Source organism: Gracilinanus agilis, chromosome 1 (assembly GCF_016433145.1).
Source record: "Gracilinanus agilis isolate LMUSP501 chromosome 1, AgileGrace, whole genome shotgun sequence".
Lineage (NCBI taxonomy): Eukaryota > Metazoa > Chordata > Mammalia > Didelphimorphia > Didelphidae > Gracilinanus > Gracilinanus agilis.
Window position 1 is genome coordinate 560,400,524 of NC_058130.1, and position 19,193 is coordinate 560,419,716.

At 37.0% G+C, this 19,193-nt stretch overlaps 1 protein-coding gene across 2 annotated transcripts in view; it reads left to right on the forward strand.

Annotated features, from left to right (window-relative positions):
• LDLRAD4 (low density lipoprotein receptor class A domain containing 4) overlaps window positions 1-19,193 on the forward strand; it is a 604,065-nt gene that overhangs the window by 18,583 nt on the left and 566,289 nt on the right. Inside the window, exon 2 of one of the 2 annotated variants that reach the window (XM_044667083.1) lies at window positions 15,546-15,628. The gene's annotated coding sequence lies outside the window, so the exon portion shown is untranslated. The remainder of the gene's footprint in view (window positions 1-15,545; window positions 15,629-19,193) is intronic. The other variant, XM_044667090.1, reaches the window with a different exon arrangement.

Consider the following 19,193-nt stretch of genomic DNA (forward strand, 5'->3'; position numbering starts at 1 on the left):
TATATAGCTGGTAAGTATCTGAAGCTGCATTTGAACTCAGATTTCTGATTACACATCAAGAACTATCCACTGAGACACCTAGCTGCCTATGCTAAACTAGGAATCCAAAGAAAGGCCAAAAGACAAAATAAAACAAAAAACCCAACAGTCCCCCACTTCAGGGAGCTACTTGCAAATAATTGTATACAAAGAAAGACATAGAATGAATAAATTGGAGATAATCTCAGAGGGAAGGTACTAGCAAAAAGGGGATTGAGAAATGCTTCTTGTAAACCCTATGCTAGGCACTGATCTTGCAAAGACAAAAAGAAAAGTTTATATCCTCAAGGAATTTCTGTTCTACTGGGGAAAGGAGAAAGTGACTTCTAATATAAGTAAAGAATATAAATAAATATATTCTAATGTAAATATAGAATATAAATCTAATATAAGTAAAGAAAATAAGTAAATATATTTTAATATAAGTCCAGAATATAAATCTAATATAAGTAAAGAAAAATATATACAAAGTTTATCTAAGTCATTTTGGGGACAGAAGAACACTAATAGCTAGGGGAATTGTGACAGATCTCATGAAGAAGATGGTATTTGATCTCTGGCTTGAATTGAGATATGAATTCCATAAAGCAGAAGTGAGAGGGAGAAGCATTTGGGCAAAGACATAGACATGGGAGGCTGAATGTTATGTATGAGAAAGCAAATCAGTTAGTTTGGCTCTTCTCCTTGAGATTGTTGGTAAAGCAATCCTTCACTGTTTACAAGATCAGGTTGCCTCTGGCACAGATTTCCTCAGTGGAAATTCCTTGGTCCATTTCAGTCACCTTTTCCAACTTCATCTTCTTAAATGCCATTTTTAACTTCCTTGTATAATACATAGATATTTGCTGACCAAGGCAATTTCTCTAGGAGTTTTTGGCTCTTCTTTATGATGGCTACTTTCCCTTGGTTAAATTCTTAGCAGAAATTGTGGTAATTAAGATCATTATCTTCAGTTTTTTTAGATCCTTTTTTTTGTGTGTGTGGCTTCTATGGCTTATATGAATAGGTCAGAGTGAAGCTGTTACACTTGTCTTCAGTGTCTGCTTTTTAATTTTTAGCCTTTCTGCTAACTTGATGTTGCTTTTGACCTTTGCTCTGACCAGCTGATGGAATGATTGCACATAAACAGCTGATTCTGATCTGACTTCTTCATCTGTCATCTGCCTCTCTTCTTTCCTTTCTCCCTTTCTCCCTTCCTATGCTGGATTTTGTTGTGAAAGAAATTATCCATGATATGTAGGTGTAGTTCCTAGGCTCAGAGCTCATTGTCCCAGCCCCCATTAACATTGGCAGGCCAGCTCCCTAGAGATCAGCTGGCAACATCTCCCATCAAAGTTTCAGGAGCAATCCTAGGGGGTTGTGACTGTCTCATTAATAATATTGTTCACAGCCTCCCATATGATCCCCAAATCATTTGACTGTTTATCATTCCCCCCATTTCAGTATCTCCCTAATATCAGTTAACCTATTTATATCTCCTCAATATCAATTAACCAATGAACATCAATTAGCTTTTACAAAAACATATTTACAGATAAGATATAGTAAAACCTTAAATACAAAACCTCTCAAATTAGGAGATCACGCAGACATTAGTCAATCAGTCTATTTATTAAATGTTTTTTATGTGCCTTTGGTCAATGGGGAGAGTGTACTCAAACTTAAGTCTGCCTGGCTTAAACCTCACCATATTTGGCTGCTGTTTTTCTTACTAACTATAACTTCACCTGGAGAACAGAGTATTTTTACCTCCTCATTCAAGCTGCCAAGGAAAGAGAGAATGTCTGTTTTTGCCTTTTGCATGCACACTCAGTTCCAGCTCAGCATAGCTAAGTCTTTTCATCACCCCAAAGTAAGCCAACAGGAAACATTTAGTGACTACCTATGTGTGCACTAAATGGGGGAAAGGGTTGTTTTAAAATCGGCAGATCCAGAAGGAAGCTTACCAAGCCTCCTGTGTGTTACAGAGCATGTTGCTCCTACTCCAAAGGGCTAGACTCTGATTCCCAATCCCCCAGTTCCATCAACTTGAGGATTCTAAATTGTGGGATACCTAGGGAGCACAGTGGATAGAGTGCCAGACCTGAAGATATCAAGACCTGAGTTCAAATCCAACCCCAGACTCTTGTTGGCTGTGTGACTCCGGGCAAGCTACTTACTCAGTTTTCTCATCTGTAAAATGAGATTAATAATAGCACCTACCTCCCAGAATTGTTGATCAAATGAATTAATAATTGTAAGCGGCTTAGCCTGGTGCCTGGCACACAGTAAGCTCTATACAAATATTAGCTATTATTATTAATAAGCCTTTGACCTCTTGTTTCTCAAACTCGAGCAGTAGTTTGCAACATATAGTACTTTTTGGTTCTCTCCCCTGTACCCAACATCACATTGAAGTCAAAATATATTTGACTTAGCTATTAGAGTCTTGCCAGATTCTTTGTAGAATTTCTTTCTTTTTAGATTCCCAAAATAGATTTGATTTATTTCTATTTACTATCTTACCAAGTCACCTTTCCTATCACCTTGCTCCTATATGCCATATACCATTTTCCACTTAGTTGGTACTTTAAATCTCATTTTAACAACCTAGTATCTATTCTTTCCAACTATTAATTTAATTTAAGAAGGCAGAGAAGAAGGATATTTTTAGTAAGGCTTTTGGAAAATATGATGCCCATAATATTTAAAAATTTTGGTTTCATTTCTGGGATTTTTTTTTCCTTTTCAAAATAAAGTAGATTTTTAATGGGACTGACACTTAAATCATGCGATTTTAAAAAAGTGAATAGGGAAAAGCCTAGGTTGAATTTTATATAAATAAACAGATTTAGGTCACAATTTAAATTATCAATCAGAAAGATTCATTTAATATTTTACCTATATATATTTACCTACATATATCTATACAAATACATTCATTTTGTTTCTTATTGATAAAACCTTAATTAGTTATTTCTTACAACTGAGAGATAAGTGTAGGTTTTATTTTTAGGAGGTATATGTATTATATACTTAAATAATGATTTATTTTGGGATTATTTCAGGTCAAGTTTTTAACTACATCAGAAAATGAACATTAATTTGATCATTTACTAAAGATAATGGAAATCTATTTTAGAGAAGTGAGACAATGCCAATTCAATAGGTTAAACATCATTGTTAAGGGGTATGTATCTATATCTATCTAAAACCATAAAATATTAAAAGGAAAGTATCTAGTTCTTCTAAACCACAGATATTTTATTACTCTATATAGCCAAAGCAAATTTATATATTCTGGCTATTTCATTTCAACAGTGATCAGAAATAATCATTTCTGACAAAGCAAAGATATACTTTTTTACATTTTTCTTTTTTCTCTTAAAATTATGTACACTTATTTTTGTATGAATTCTTTCATGTCTATTGTCCATACTGTGTTCTCCCTCTCCTTCTTCTTCTTCTCCCTCTCCCTCTCCTACTCTCTTTCTCTCCCCCCTCTACATGTCAAAAAATGACACACATATGCACACACACACATACATGGCTGGCTCATAGAGCTAGTAAGTATATCAGTACATATATCTTGGACAGACTACAGATGTCGGAATTCAGGCAACAAACTGGGAGTAAGATTACAGGCTAGATTATATTTGGGAAATTGTCCAGAGCTTTCAGTGACCTCAAGCTTTTTCCTGAAACAAAGTCAAATCATTTTTTATATCAGTATTCTTTCAGTGATTTGCTACGGCTATGAAATGTGGAAGACCACTAGCTCCTAGGAATCAGAATTGTAGGTCATCCAAAGGTCAATGGAAGAGACATGTGATATATATGAAATCTGTGGCAGAATACAAATGATGAATTGTAAAAGGGGCCAAAAACATCATCAAAGAGCTGCATGACCAGAAAAGGAGGTAGAATGGTAATGTAAGGAAAGTGAGAGATAACAGATAGACAGACCAAGTGCACTGATAGTAACAACGGATTGAGTTAATGGAATGACTGCCAGCATGTTGGGCAGATCTCTTATAGAAGATGTACAAGAGGACCCCGATGAGAAGTTGTATGGTGTGAGAAGGTCTGGCTGGGTTGCCATCCATGGGAATACTCATATTAATGATATTACAGCTCTTTTGAAGTACTGAAGTAAATAAATATGTCCTAATAGTCTCATTACAGTGTAAGGTTTCTTGTTTTCCTCTTTCTACTTTTCTTTCTCCTTCTCTTCCTCTTCTTCAGAGATAAGAGATTAAAATTAATTTGAGTGCTTTGCCCACAGTAGGCACTTGTTAAATATTTCAGTTGGATGAGTAAGGCTGTTTGAAGTATTAGGAATTTGCCTTAATATTCTCTTCTTTAGGCAGATGAGGTGAATGGATAGATATAGATATAAAATATGTCAGGTGTTAAGTTCTTTGAAGGCAGGAATTTTCTCGTATTCACTTTATATCCCCCAGAATGTAGGGCATGGTAAGTGTTTAATAATGGATCATTGTTAAGATTATTGATTTTTCAGTATTATCTATATTATACTAGAAATCTGTAGGGATCTTTTGGGAAGTTACAAAGAAAGTAGTACAAAGACAGAGCCTTCCCCATTGGGGAGTTGATCTAATTCATTTCAACAATTCCTTACTCTGTTCTTACTTCTGCCTTTTGAAGGCTACTTTTAGAAAGTCATCTAACTGTTATGACTGGATATACTGCAAATTTATGTCATCTAATCTCAACTGGGCCCTTACTGCTATGTAGCACTCTTTTATTCTTTCCTGATTGACTCTTTTATCACTCTCTTGGCAATGGCTATTCAAAACTTCTTTTCTCCTCAAGTCTGATATACCTCCTAGCCTCTATTTCTCTGCAGAGAACTTGGTCTCCTACTTTTACAGAGGCTTTTTACCCTCTTTTACCTTATTTAAGACTGCAAAATCTTTTCTTTCTTCTCCTATTTTCTTTTCCTTTACTTTAGTCTCGAAGAAATGATACCCCTTGCCCTTCTACTTTTGTTCTCCATACCATTCCTTCCAAGTTCCTTCTGGAGCTGACTGGCTCAATCATTGCCTCCCTCATCTTTCTCTCTTCTTATTTACTAACATTTTCTGCTCCCTGTAAATGTGCCTAGGTTTTCTCCATTATTAACGAACCTTCATTTGAAAAGGCATTCATAAAATTTGTTTTTTTTACTTTTTTGAAATAAAATGTCTTTTTTAGAAGAAATTTTCTCTTGACCCTATTGTCTTTTCAAACTGTTGTTGTTCATTTGTGTCTGACTTTTGTGGACAAAAGTCCATCAGGATTTCTTGGCAAAGATACTGGAGTGGTTTGCCATATCCTCTTCCAATGTGCCCCATTTTAAAGGGGAGGAACTGAGGTAAACAAGAGTTAGGTGACTTGCCTGGGGGTCACAAATCCAGTGAGTGTCTGAGGCTAGAGGTGAACTCATGAAGATCCTGATACCTGGGAGGATTATAGTGTCCTTGAGAGTTATGGGAAAATTGTGAAGAAAGGAGAGATTTTGGTGGAAAGATAACTTGTTTTATTTGGAATGTGCTGAGTTTGAGATTCAAGTTTGAGGATTCCAAAATGCAATTGGTGATGTAGAATTAAAACTCCGGAGAATGATTAGGGATGGACATAGAGATTCAAGAATTATTCATGTGGACCTGGTAACCAAACTCATAGGGACTAAGGAGATTACTATGTGAGATTGTATCAAGGGATAAGAGAAAAGGGTCTAACACAGAGCTTTGGGGATATCCAGGGTTAGTGGTTGTGACCTGAATGAAGAGCAAACAAAAGAGATTGAATCAAAGGTTTGGACAGATAGGAGAACCAGGAGAGAACAGTGCCATGAAAATTTAGGTTGGAGAGAATATCCAGGAGGAGAGGGTCATTGGCAGTTTCATTGGTTGCAAAGAGATCAAGAATTAGCAATAGAAAAGGACCATTAGATTTGGCAAATAAGAGATGATTTCAATTCAGTTAAGAAACTGAAGGGCCAATTGGAGAATGTTTAGAATTGTTTGAGATGAGAGAAATTAGAGGATTAGATGTTTTCTTAATGAATTTAGCTAAGAAAAAGAGAAGATATAGAAAATAATAGCCAACAGGTGTGGTTGAATCAGGTGAGGGGTTTTTAAGGATCAGGGATATGGGCAAGGGCAGGGATATAGGAATATTACTAGGCAGTTTGGAAAGAACCGATCTATAGGGAGTGACTGAAGATTAGGAAGAGAAGTAGGTATTATAATGGAGGTGATCTGTTGGAGAAGATTGAGGATCAAGAGTCAATATTGGGGTTGCATTGTCAAGAAGGGCTATCCCTTTATGTGAGACAGAGGTGAAGGAAAGATGGAAACATGTCTGAGTGACATTAGGTGAAGAGGAGGGGAAAGAGGGAGCTTTCAATGAATGTTCTCAGTTCTTAAGGTGAAATATGAACAGCAAGGTCATCAACTGGGAAGGTGGAGGAGTGGTGTTGCCATGGTAAATTTAACTTTGGGGGAATAAAAAAAGTTTGGAAGTGCTAGTTAATGGAAATCAAAGTTCAAAGAATGCCAAATAAGGCAGCTTTTGTGGCATAACGTTCAAGGAAATGAAAGTCAGATTTGGATATTACTCTCTATTTCTTTTCTAGCTGAATTACTTCTGTGGTTGCTAGTATTCACGAAGGCAAAACCATACTCATCTCTTATTGACAGAGATCTATTCTTGGGTCTTTAACTTTTTCTTTTCCCTTTGCACCTGATTTTCCTTCTAAAGAAGTTTCTTAGGCAACTTCTGGCTTACTTGTATTCTTTTGTGTCACTGAAGAGTAAATGGAAAGGGAGCGTAGAGATCATCTAGTCCAAATGTTTTTATTTTATAAATGAGGAAACTGAGATTTAAGAGAATTATAGGGGTAAGCAACTGAATGCTGTCCATGGTCCAAAACAAACAGGGTTTTAGGCAGCTGCTGTCCAGTGCTGCTCTCTGTGACAGCAACCTTGGGTGAGTCCCCACAGCTGCTATAAAAACAGTAAGGAGTACAAGCCTTATGGGTTATTTTTGCAACAGCCATTTTTCCAGCCTGCTTGGGAGACTCTTCTCACTGCATTGCTCTGAGTACTTCTGGGGCATCTGAGCTCTCCATAGAACTGTCTGGCTGAGGAAGCCAAATCATGCCTCATTTGGCATCCGGTCTTTTCCATCCCATGGGAATCAGATTGCTTTTCACAGACATCTGTGTATCCATTGTGTACTTAAAAGAGAGAACTTCTCTGGCTTCTCTGAGTGGAAGATACCCTGGGGGGGGGGTGGTAGATGGGCATAGAAAACAACTTCTTAGTGGGCCAGCCTCCCAAAAGGAAACTCTTGTGATTTTGATTGGCCACGTGCTAGCCAATTCCTATACCTTTGGGGAAATCAGATTCCTGTATCTAGGAAGGAGAATTTGGGGAAAGAAGAAAATGCCTTGTCTGGATCTTCTGACTATAGTCCTGTGCTCTTTCCTATCCAAATATTAGCTTTCTTAAGGAAGACTTTTAAAAGATCAATTATTATTGAACCTTTTGTATGTATATCATCTATATTTCCCAATGTATCCCTCTTCTTTCTTCTCATTCTTCCATAAAGCTACCTTTTTTAACAAAGAATAAAAAGAGGAAGAAAAATAGCTCAACAAAGGCAGTTAATATCTTTAAAAAGTCTGATTTACATAGTGTTCCAAACTCATAATTTCCTACCTTACAAAAAAAACCAGAGATGTAGAGGGGTGGAGGTACCTTGGAGACAACAAAATGTCATAAAGAGGATAGATTGGACCTGAAATCAGGAAGAGCTGAGTTCAAATCCAGCCTTGTACACATGCTAGCTGTGTACCACTGGTAATTCACATAACCTTTGTATACTTTAGTTTTCTCAGTTTTAAAATGAGAATAATTCTAATACTTATTTCCAAAGATTGTTGTGAAGATCAAATAAGATAAGATTTGTAAAGCACTTAGCACAGTTCATGACACAACGTGGGCACTTAAGAAACATTCGTTCCCTTCTTCCATCTCATGTCCCTTTTGTGGGGACCAAGATTGGTCATTATAATTTCTCAGTACTCAGTTTTGATTGTTTTTATGGGAAGATTTTAAAAGGAGTTGCAAACTCCCTTGAGACCTTGGACTTTATTTCCCTGAAGTTTTAGCAGGCTTAGGATATGTTTAGCATTTCCATTATATATGGCTCTAGACAGATATCATGACTAGAAAGTAGTGATTTCAGCATGTGATTTATGAAAATTGGTCTAAGTACTTATTTGGATTTGCCACATATCTCCCATGAGTCTGTAAACTTCCAAAGGATCAAGCTTTTTGCTTATTTTTTCCTTTCCTATAGCATTTAGTGAGGGCTTCTAACACACTGAGTTATTATATTATAAAAAAGTGTTGACACATTGACCTTGAAATGTTCCTTGTTATTGCACCTGGAGGATCCAAGCCAGAAGAGTTCTGTAGATTGACCAGATTTCCTGCTGATGACAACCTTTGGGAGGCCAGAGCCAAAACCTGCCAACTGGTGTGGCATCCAAGTTTATTCTCTGCTCAGTGGGTCATCCTGGGAGATGACCAAGAGGATAGGAAAGAAACTGCCTATTTTCACTGGTATTTGATTCACCTCCTCTCTTGCTGTTTCCTAAGGTTGGCTTCAAATATATGGGTAAACAACAAGATTCAGATTTTAAAAGCCTTACTCTCTTTACTCTTAGTAAAGTACCCTAAAAACAAGTAAAAAGAAGAGAAATATGGCTCTTTCTAATTTATCAGTGCTTCCCTCTGCTGATTTTGATTATGATGGGAATCTCTTGTTAACTAGAAAGGAAGATCCAGGGTGCTGGTATTGAAGTATTTCCCTTTTCATTTCAGAGAGTCCTGAGAGTCTCTTTATCTTTCCTCTCATTCCTAACATTTCTTGATTAGAAAATTATATATTCAGAAGAGGAAGATCAAAGAGGACTGTTCGGATGTGATCTTGGAGTTGAAAAGGACATAGCTTTCTAGATTGGAGCAGATAGGAGATGTGTGTCTATTTGTGTGGAGGGGTTCTTCATACAGGGAAAACTGCTGGGCTGAATGCCTGAGATTGGTGAGCCATACCAACCATTCAGACTTATCTGCCTTGTGAATTTTGACCAAGTGCCCTTCCTTCTTGGGCTTCACACTTAGTTTCTTATTGGTGTATGCTTTCCTTGCCAAATTTGGGCAACCAAGATAAAAGGATGCCATTTCTTTATTCTTCGATGCCAGTTATATCATCTTTATTAAAGTCAGTAGAATAATTATGATCAACTACAAGGGTAAAGGAGCCATGCTGTTGTCCATATGTCACCAAGTATTAAAGAGTTCTTTATCATATATTTGGGTCTCCTTTTACAACTGTTTATATCAGCTAAATCACTATTAGTATTATTTCTTAAATAGTCCTCATATATTGAGCACCTTCCTAGATACTATGAAGAAAGGAGGAGGATGCAAAAGGAATGAAAATATGGTAACTGTCTATAAGGGAATTATAATCTAGCTGGGAATTATGAGGTGTACAAGAATAAAAATGATGGACAGAACAACATAACAAGAGGCCAAATTAACATGGCAGAAACAATTTCTATATGCTGAGTGCAGAATGGTGTATTTACTTATCAAAGACTTTTTGGAGAATGGATATCTAGAAGGCAGGCTCTCATTGCCTTCCAATTGATCCAAGAGGGTGACCTGACTTTTAAAATGATTTCAAAGTATGTAAAATTTCTTGATTCTGATGTCACCAGGGTGCATATACATATTTTACGCTCCATTTTGGCTAATAACATATTTGTTAATGTCTACATTTATATATACTGTACAGTGTATTAACATATATAATGTGACCCTAGAGAACACACTGCTCCCTGCTTTAAAAAAAAGGGATTGACAACCTTTTATTACTTAAACTTTTTTATTCTCTTAGAGTTCTCTGTAGCATAAAGATATTTTTTTTCCTCTTCCCTTGAGTATCTTTAGTAACAGCTAACAATATTTGGGGTTGAACTTTCATTGGCTCATATCTTGCTAAAAAGAAATAATCATCTTTAAGGTTGTTTAAAAATTTTTTAGAAGGCTTGGCTTTCTTTAAAGGAGTTATTTTTTTGTAACTGTTGAAAACCTTCTTTGAAACTTTGAATTGGTCTTATTTTCCTGTTAGGGGTCCTGGAGCATTACATTTGAAGATTTTTGAGTCGTGGCAACAGTTATTTTTTATTTTCTTTGGAGAGATGGCATTGTTCTGGTGGAATGATTTCCAAGGAGCACTGTGTCCTGTGTGATGTTTACTGTGGTGCTGCCTTGCAGCCAGCACATTTTAGTACAAACTTGCCTGGGGGTGGCCTTGTCCTATTTTCCTCTTAGATAGTTCTGGCATTTACAAAGCTTGGGAGATCTAGCTTCCGAATTTTCCAGTCTGAAGAGCTCGAGCCAAAACAGCAGGGAAGACAGCAAACCTGTCTGTTTTTTGGCTTCGGGCATCTGGGCCTGCTTTCTTTTTTGACCAAAAGTGATGGCAGACTTTCTTGGGTTTGGCGGGGAAAAGAGAAAGGAGGTAGAAAAGGGAGAACAGGAACTTGAGAGGAAGAATTTGAAGTGCTCCAAAAAACATATTAATTTCTTTTCCTACCTCCTTCTCCTCTAGTCCATCCCTTGAACCATTCTACACATAGTCTCTGAGTATATGTTTAAAAAAATGTGTGTTTCCAAACAAGGACTGGACTTTCTTGACTTTAGGAAATCTTTATAAACTGGTAGGGAGTCACTTTCTGAATGACAGCTCCAGAATTAGGAATTTTTTTTAACAATTTCAGGGTTTTTTTTTGTTTTGTTGTTATTTTTTTTGTTTGTTTTTCAGATTGAATCTTTCTATCTTGCTTGGGCTGAAAGTGCAGCAGCTCCTCATAGGCTGATGTCAGTGCTGATTGACCCTGTAGCTTTAACTTGCTCTTTTTTCAGACTTGGGCCAATACCAGCCTCCTTAGGCAGCCCAATGACCCTCTGCTCCAGTAGAGTCACTGGTACCTATCCTGGACTTAATGTGAACGCTTAGCATGAACGCTAATCAGCTTTAATCCTCCTGAAGCTCTGAACTCCCAAACTCGAACTTCAGCCTCCCAAGCAGCAGGGACTACATTGCAGGTACCAGCACAAGTTCAGGCTTACTTAAGAGGAATTCCTAGACAGGGCAGGGATTTCTATATCAATTCTCAGAAGCTGATGAGGCAATGAGATAAACAACTTATCACCATTTTGCACTTCTTTTCCAAAGGCAAACCAGGATCCCATCTCATGGTGTTTTGTAGAGGTCTTTCATTTCTGATTTGAGAAGACCCTGGCATGAAATCAGCCAGACAGCTGACAAACTAGGAACATTTTTAGAATTTTCTTTTTCTTTCATCCTGGCAAGTTTGTGTTCACTGCTGCAGATTTCTCAGTGCTGGCCTCACTGTGAGCATTTCTTAAAAATTTATAGGCCTCAGTAAAATGCTTTGTTAAAGAATGACATATCTGACTTGTGCTCATCTCTCAATAGCTTTAGTGAACCCCTGACTGGAATTCCTATTGATTTGCTGGTTGTAAAGGAGTGATGAGTTCTAGAAAGTTTATAATTGTCTTTATGTCTGATCCCCAAAATAATCTTGTGAGGGGAAGCAACATAGCTATTTTCATCCCCTTTTTTTGGATGAGGAAACTGAGGTTCTCAAAAGTGAAATATGTTGACCAACCACACACAGTTGGAAAGTTGTGGAGCCAGGATTCAATGCTATAAAAAGTACCAAATATTTTCTTGCCCCCTAAACCTTTCCTTCCCCTTCTATCTTCCCTATTACTGTTGAAGGGAAGACTATCCTCCCAATCCCCCCGGTTCACAAGTTGGGAGTCATCCTGGATTCCTCATTTCTTGCAAGTTATTTCCAAGACCTGCCAATTTTACCTTGTCACATCTCTGCTTTTTGTGACATGCTTTTTGGTAAGTTTTGCATCTGAGCTCAATTATAGACTTAGTGAAAAGACATTAATGGATGGACACCACTTTCTTGTTATTCTTTAACTTGGCTTGCAGTATGGGTCATTGGCCTATCACCTGCCAAATTCAGGGGTGATCATCACCTCATAATTGGGGCTAAGAACTTTAATCTTTTCTCATGTAGTACAAAGAAGATATACTTATTAGTACCTAGTGGCCATCTATACACTTTGATATTATATATCCCTAAATTATGGAAGAAAGATTAGAGATGTTAGAATTTGAGAAATGAAAAGAGCCTTAGAGATCATTTAATTGATGTTTTGTACAAATTGAATGATGTTTGAGGAAGGAAATGCTCTATAGTTGCCTATCACAAACATCTATAAAATGGGCACAATAATACTTGCACTTCCTATTTCATAGGGTTACTTTGAGCAAAGTATTTTGTAAACATTTAAGAGGTACAGAAATGTGAGTTCTTATTAATAAACACATAGTGTCTTAGTACTTCTTAGAAGAGAACTTTGCCCTCTATTCCTGGAATGTACTTCCTCCTCATCTGTACCTCATAGAGACCTTTTTCTTCAAGATACAGATCAAGTATCACTTTTTACAAGAAGACTTTCTTGATACTTCCACAACCAGCTTCTCCTTCTAAATCCTCCTCATTTCTACCTTCCTTATTACTGTTGAGGGCAACTTCCCAGGCTCACAACCTAGTAATCATCTGGAATTCCATATTATCTCTTACTTCCCATATAAAAACTATTGCCAGGCCTGCCAAATTCATTTTGGAAATTCACTCTTGGAAACCCCCTCTGTCTCCTGATGCTGCCACCCCTCTGGTGCAGGCTCTCCTCGACCTCCTCCCCAATAAACTGTGTCCTAAATTTGATAGGGTTGAAAGTTTTGGCTAGTAGACAGTTTGGGGTCTGGAGAGGCAGTAAGTGCCACTTTGAGCCAGTTACTTCTCCTTTCTAGAACTCAGTTTCTTCATATGTATAAAATAAAGTAATTAGAGTAGATGCTCTTTAAGGCTTCTCTCAACTCTATGTCAGTCATCTTTGACTGACTTGACTATATTTTATGAGTTTTTAAGTAGCTTAGGCATTCCTTAAATATTTTGTACAACTTAGCTAGTAGTACCTTTCATTTAGAGTTTTGGTTTGTTAATTAAAAATAAAAACCTTACCTTAAGCTTTAGAATTGATAGTAAGTATCAGTCCAAAGGTAGAAGAGTGGTAAGGGCTAGGCAATTGGGACTGAGTGACTTGCCGAGAATCACACAGCTAGGACATGTCTGTGGCCTGATTTGAATCTAAGACCTTCCAGCTCTACACTTGGCTCTTTATCCACTGAGCTACCTAGCTGCCCTTGTTAATTCCTTTTAGTATATTTCTGTAGTCAGTTAACTTTCCCAAAGCTCTTTACTGGCACAGCAAAATGGTTGGTCTTTCTTTCAAGGATTGTCTTTGTGCTCAGCACCATTTTGTGGAAGATAGAATTCGAATTGACCATTAGGATGGAAGAAGAGAGAATGTTTAAGTCACCATCTTCCAGAGGTAGAGACACATGAATGATAATATATATATGTATATATGTATATATGTATATATATATTTTTTGAGAGACATAAAGTCCTTGAGGACAAGAGTGCCTTGCTTTTATTTTTATATTCTTGGTACTTAACAAGATGCTTGGCACATATTGGGTGCCTAATAAATGCCTGATGATTCAAGGTGAAATTAACTGGCTTGAGTGTCATGCAACTGGTGTTGTTTTTCTTGGCTGTGAGATGAGAATCCTGCTGTTTGAGAGATGGAGTCAAAGCATAGATAAACCTTGAAGGGAATGTTCAGTTTTTTTTCCTGAGTGATTTATGAGGGAGAAGGAATATACCATAAATTCTTAAATAAAGATATCAGGGGAGTATGACAACCTTGTATAAGAAGATAAATATAGAGTTTTCATTTTGTTCTATAAGGAGTAGTTTGACTAATTGGAATACTTTTAAATATCAGAATTTGATGGAGAGCATTTGAAATCCAAGACAGACCCAACTTTCACTTGCTTTTTCTTTGTCCTTTTCCCCACTAACATGATTAAAAAAAAACAAACCAACCCACAAGATTTCTTATTTTACCCTAAAGGAAAAAGCTAACTTAGGGAAGCAGCTGAATAAATCTTTAAGTTTAACTTGCCTTTCTAAACAAAGCTCAATAATAATTTTTTAAAAATCTGCTCAAAATAGCCGAGAATATTCCATTTTAAAACTGAATAAAAGTTTGATCTCAGAAATGGAATTTTAGGCAACCGGATTAGAATTTAGGTTTCAGAATTAGGACTTTTTTGTGTGTCAATCTACATGGGGTCTAGAAATCAGGCAGTAAATATTTGATTGTGTTTTACTGTGTGCCAGACACTGTTTCAGGGGCCAGTATTTCTGATCTACTGGAAGACTAATTTCCTCATCTCTTTAAACTTTATTTTCTTTCTTCCCTTCTCCCAAAATATATAAGTAAATATCTAAAGTATATTCTCACATAGCTGATAAGTATTCTAAATGGTAGGCTGATCTTCTGAATTCTGCCTCTGAAGAAATAGGCCAGTTTTTGGACTGACTGAGCTATTGGCAGAGGAGGGACACAGGTGTACATTGGAGGAGAAGAACTAAATTGTTTTCTTACTTTGATGGGCACAAGGAGAGAAAGGAATGTTTGTGAGTTTTGCATCATCGATGCTCAGGTGGAGCTATGGAAAACGATAAGTCATTTTGACATACCTGGCCTTGATGAACTGCCACTGGAATTCTAAGAGGGTTTTCCAGCTACACTTAGACATTTTTATTCAGATGTCTTGGCATTGGCTGATCACTTGAGAGTGACATATGGTAACAACACGCTCCGAGGGGCAAGTCTCCCGGATGGCACACAGTACCACATAAGATAGACAGATGGTGGCTTATTCAACCTTGGAAAGTAGTTTAATCCTACATATTGGCAAGGATGGGTGTTGGGAGAGATGCCTGTGGAATATGAGGCAAAGTGGTAGTGGGTTTACTTGGAAACTGCTTAGTAAAGGCAACAGAGGAGTGAGGACTTAGTATGGTGCCCAGCATCCAGTTAGTGTGATGTACACAGTGGATGCTCAATAAATGTTGAGTGGGCACAACGATGATAAAGAATAACTGTGAAATTGAACTGGACAGTGTCTCTGGCACCAAGTGGGAGGAAGATCTCTTAGAAGGGTGAGAGGTAGGGTACAGAAAATAAACACTGTAAGCTGCTTTGTAGCTAGAGTCACAAAACTTACCTTCCCCATCCTCTCCCTTCTGAGTCCATCGGAATCCATCACTCATAGGCCTATATTACTTCTATAAGTAGAAAATGCATATTTCTGTTGAGTAGAGGTACCATTGGACTTGTTATTCAGATTCATAGCATATCATATTTGGGATTTTAAGTGAGAAAAGTATTTACTGAAACTATTTTTCTTTCCAGTAGAATAATCTGCATTTACAAGCTGCCATCTTCCATTTGGGCCACTTTCAAGAATAAGCACCAGTTTTCATGTAATTCGTAAGGTGAGTAGACCTCAGTGTTTTATTTCTTTCTAATGCTTTTTGTGAAGGAAGAAATGCTAGAAGGCTAGCTTTTTTTCTTTTTTCTTTGGTTTTCCTCTGAAAAAAAAATGTGTGCATGTCATCAGGTATAAGAATGATCTCTCTTAACTTAGCTTGACTTTTTGATATGTTGATTATGTTGATTTGCAAGTATTCCCTCATTGCTGTGAGTGATCCCTCCACTGATAAAGATGATAATATCTTATGTAATTCTTCATCTGTTCAGTTTTTTCCTCTAATTCATGGAAAAAAAACCATAAATATTGTGAAATTCTTTGGTTCCTCCCCTGTTTTTTGTATATTATCATTTTTGAAGTGAGATATAGATATACAAACATGTACATTTTTATATTTCCCACAAATAAATGGAGAAAAACAAGCTTCATGTTTACATTCTAGAAACTGGAGTATCTAGATACAAAAAAAAAGTTAAGGTGAGTTAGTTGGAATCCTGAGTTTTTCATTATAGACAGGGTGAATGAGTAGAAACTTTGTGGGCTGAGAGTCAGGAGATCCATATTCTAGCCTTAGCTCTATCATTAGCTGTATGGCCATCAGCAAACTATTTTGCCTGTTTGGGATTTTGTTTCCTTATTTATAAAATGAGGATAGATGAGTGAATTTCCAAAGTAGCTTCTAACTTTGAAATCCTATTTATCTAATTCCAGAATTTTTTTTTCAGCTTAGATGTTGCATCAAAAAATTTGGTTCATTATATTGGAACATCTATGGCATGAAGTATGGAAAAGGGCAGATTATTTTTTTCTTCATTTCATTTCTTATATTTTTGACCAAGTTTGGGGACATTTGGGAGAAAAGATAGTTCAGAATATTAGACCATTACTATTTGGCTATGGCCTTTAGTACCTCATTTTATATTTTTAGTCCTGGCACATTTGCAGGTCCCAGATCTGACACTATAACCAACTAGAAAAAGTGGCTGACTGGTGAATAAAATACCTTTTGGTTAGGCACATAGGTATGGTGGCAAAAACACTGGGCAAGTGTCTGTCAGTTAGCTTCTTGTTTAATCACTTAACACAAAGGTTCCCAAATTTTCTTGGTTCATTGTTTAGAATCTCAGTAATTTTTTTCATGGTGCCCCTAGGCCAAAAGAAATACCAAATGGTTTCATTTATTAAGTAGTCAGATTCAAACAAATTAATAAGAATTTATGTCCTAACAACTTAGTAAACATTAAAAAATACTCATAAATTGAAAGAAAATATATAATTTTACATGCTCAACCACAGTTTCCTAATAATGGGATATATACATCTGTTGGATACTGTACAACTCAAACTTTGGAATCTTCCTGGGTTACATCAATCCTTTGCTTGGAGTCCACTAATCTCATTTCCTGATCTACACTGATTTTCACAGGGTTCTTGCTTTTTATCACTGTCAGAACTGTTAAAAACCTAGCATCCCAAGGAATGAGAAAGTTACTGCTGTGGCTGAAAGTACAAGTAAACAAAAATGTATCTCAAACATACAAAAAAAAATCATCTATTCTGACGGAATGTAGCTCAATGTATTGTTGAAACTCTGAACTTCTACCAGTTAGTATCTTGTGTGGTATTTGACAAATGATGAGTATCTCTTTGTTTTCCTAGAAAATTCAAAATATCCTATCACACCACAGTGAGCTCATTTTAGTGTCCTAAAGCACCACTGGGGAGTTTGGGAACCTTGGACCTAACCTCTTCTCATCTTAGTTGCCTCTTCTGTAAAATGAATATCACTCACTTGCCTCAAAGGATTACTGGGAGAATCAGATGAAAAAATGTTCTATGAGAGCATTTGGGAAAGTATGAAAGTTTCCCAAGGTTCTTTTTGCTTACTGAAATAAACTTTGCCAGGTAAATGTCTCATTGCTTAAGGCAAGCATATTTTATCAAAAGCTCCCTGGAGGTTCTTCCAGCATCTACCCAGGGCCCTTTTAATATAGGAATGCTATTGGCCTTAAATTAAAAAATTGGTGATTCATGAAGGACTTATCTCTTGTGCTAGGCACAAGAATACTTCAAATAACTCTCATTTTTTGGTACTTGCCCATGCTGCTATAGATGGAGAATCCAACGTTAGCTAACATCATTAGCTAACAAACAGTCCTTTGAGATCAGGATATTTCCTTCATATTGCTGACTAGACGCTGAGTTGGTATTTTCTCTCCCTCCCTCTCTCCCTCTCTCCCTTTCTCCCTTCCTTCCTTCCTTCTTTTCTTCCCTTCCTCCCTTTCTCCCTTCCTTTTTATTGGACTCAGGATCCAATTAGGCTTGGGCTTTTTTTAAACTTTCAAAGGCTCCGAGGACCAATCTATTCAGGCCACGGGTTCAGTTTGTGGGCTTCTCTTTGGAGGGAATATCAATACTTTTTTTAAAAAAGGAATGTTGGTCATAATTCCCCTTGTGGATTGGGTGTGGGGGCATGTCCTTTTTTAACTGTACATGCCACTTGCACTCTCCTGTCTCCACTGACTCCTTGTCTTCTTTGCTTTGGTGATTACTGATCAGTTGTCCTGGTTCTTAGGTTGTTTGTTGTATTACCTACCAGTTTATAGTGAGGATGCTCTGCCTTCATACAGTCATGGAAAACAGTCCCTGAGATCCACTAGCAAAGGTGAATGGAGGGTGGTATAGCTTATGCAGCTTTTCTTTCAATATCTCCTGAATAGGCACCATTCCCTTTGGGGAGCAGATGCTGATGGAACAGCCTTTTTGTGGCTTAACAAGCCAGTTGTACACCATTTATGTGCCCTGGGATTTGCAAAATAGAAATCACATGAGAAAAATATGAATTCTTGCAAATCGACAAGGTTATTGATAATCTCCTTATCTTGAGTTCAGAATATTCCCATTGCTGTATGAAATAATATTCAAAGACTTATAGAAATCTTTTCTTGACTGCCCTATCAGATGTTTGCTCTAGACTTGAATAAAACAAGGCCCAGTTCCTGCCTCTGGATCATCAGAGCAGTTAAGAAGCATGATATGTAGAACTGTAGGTGGCCCCATGAATCCTGAGTAAATTTATGAGCACAGACTTGGATTCCAAGGTGTCATAAAAACCTTCACACCTCTAGAAATAAGTTCTTACAGCTGACTGTCCTGGAATTTATTTTTGCTCTGCTACTTGCAAAAATATGTCCTCTAAACAGCTCACAGCTGGATTGCGAGACATTACTAAATGCTGATAAAATGGATAAGGTGATAATCACATTTTTTTTTTTTTGCTCTACTAGGATGGTTGATATGGGCATTTAGAGTTTGCACTAATTGTGGAAATGTGATTCCCAAAGGAAAGTAGACTACCTTGGCTTTTGGCTTTAGGTCTCAATTCTTATTTTTGTGCCAGATTCCTTAAAATGGTTAAAGAGTCAACCCTGGGACTTCCCTTAGATCTCCTGAGATATTTATGCTCTGACAGGGGGAAAATGAAGTATTATAAGGTCTTTAGAAATGGGAGTAGTTTAGGAAAGACTTTTATCTTCTTTCTCAAGATGGAAAATATTCCAGGCTGTATC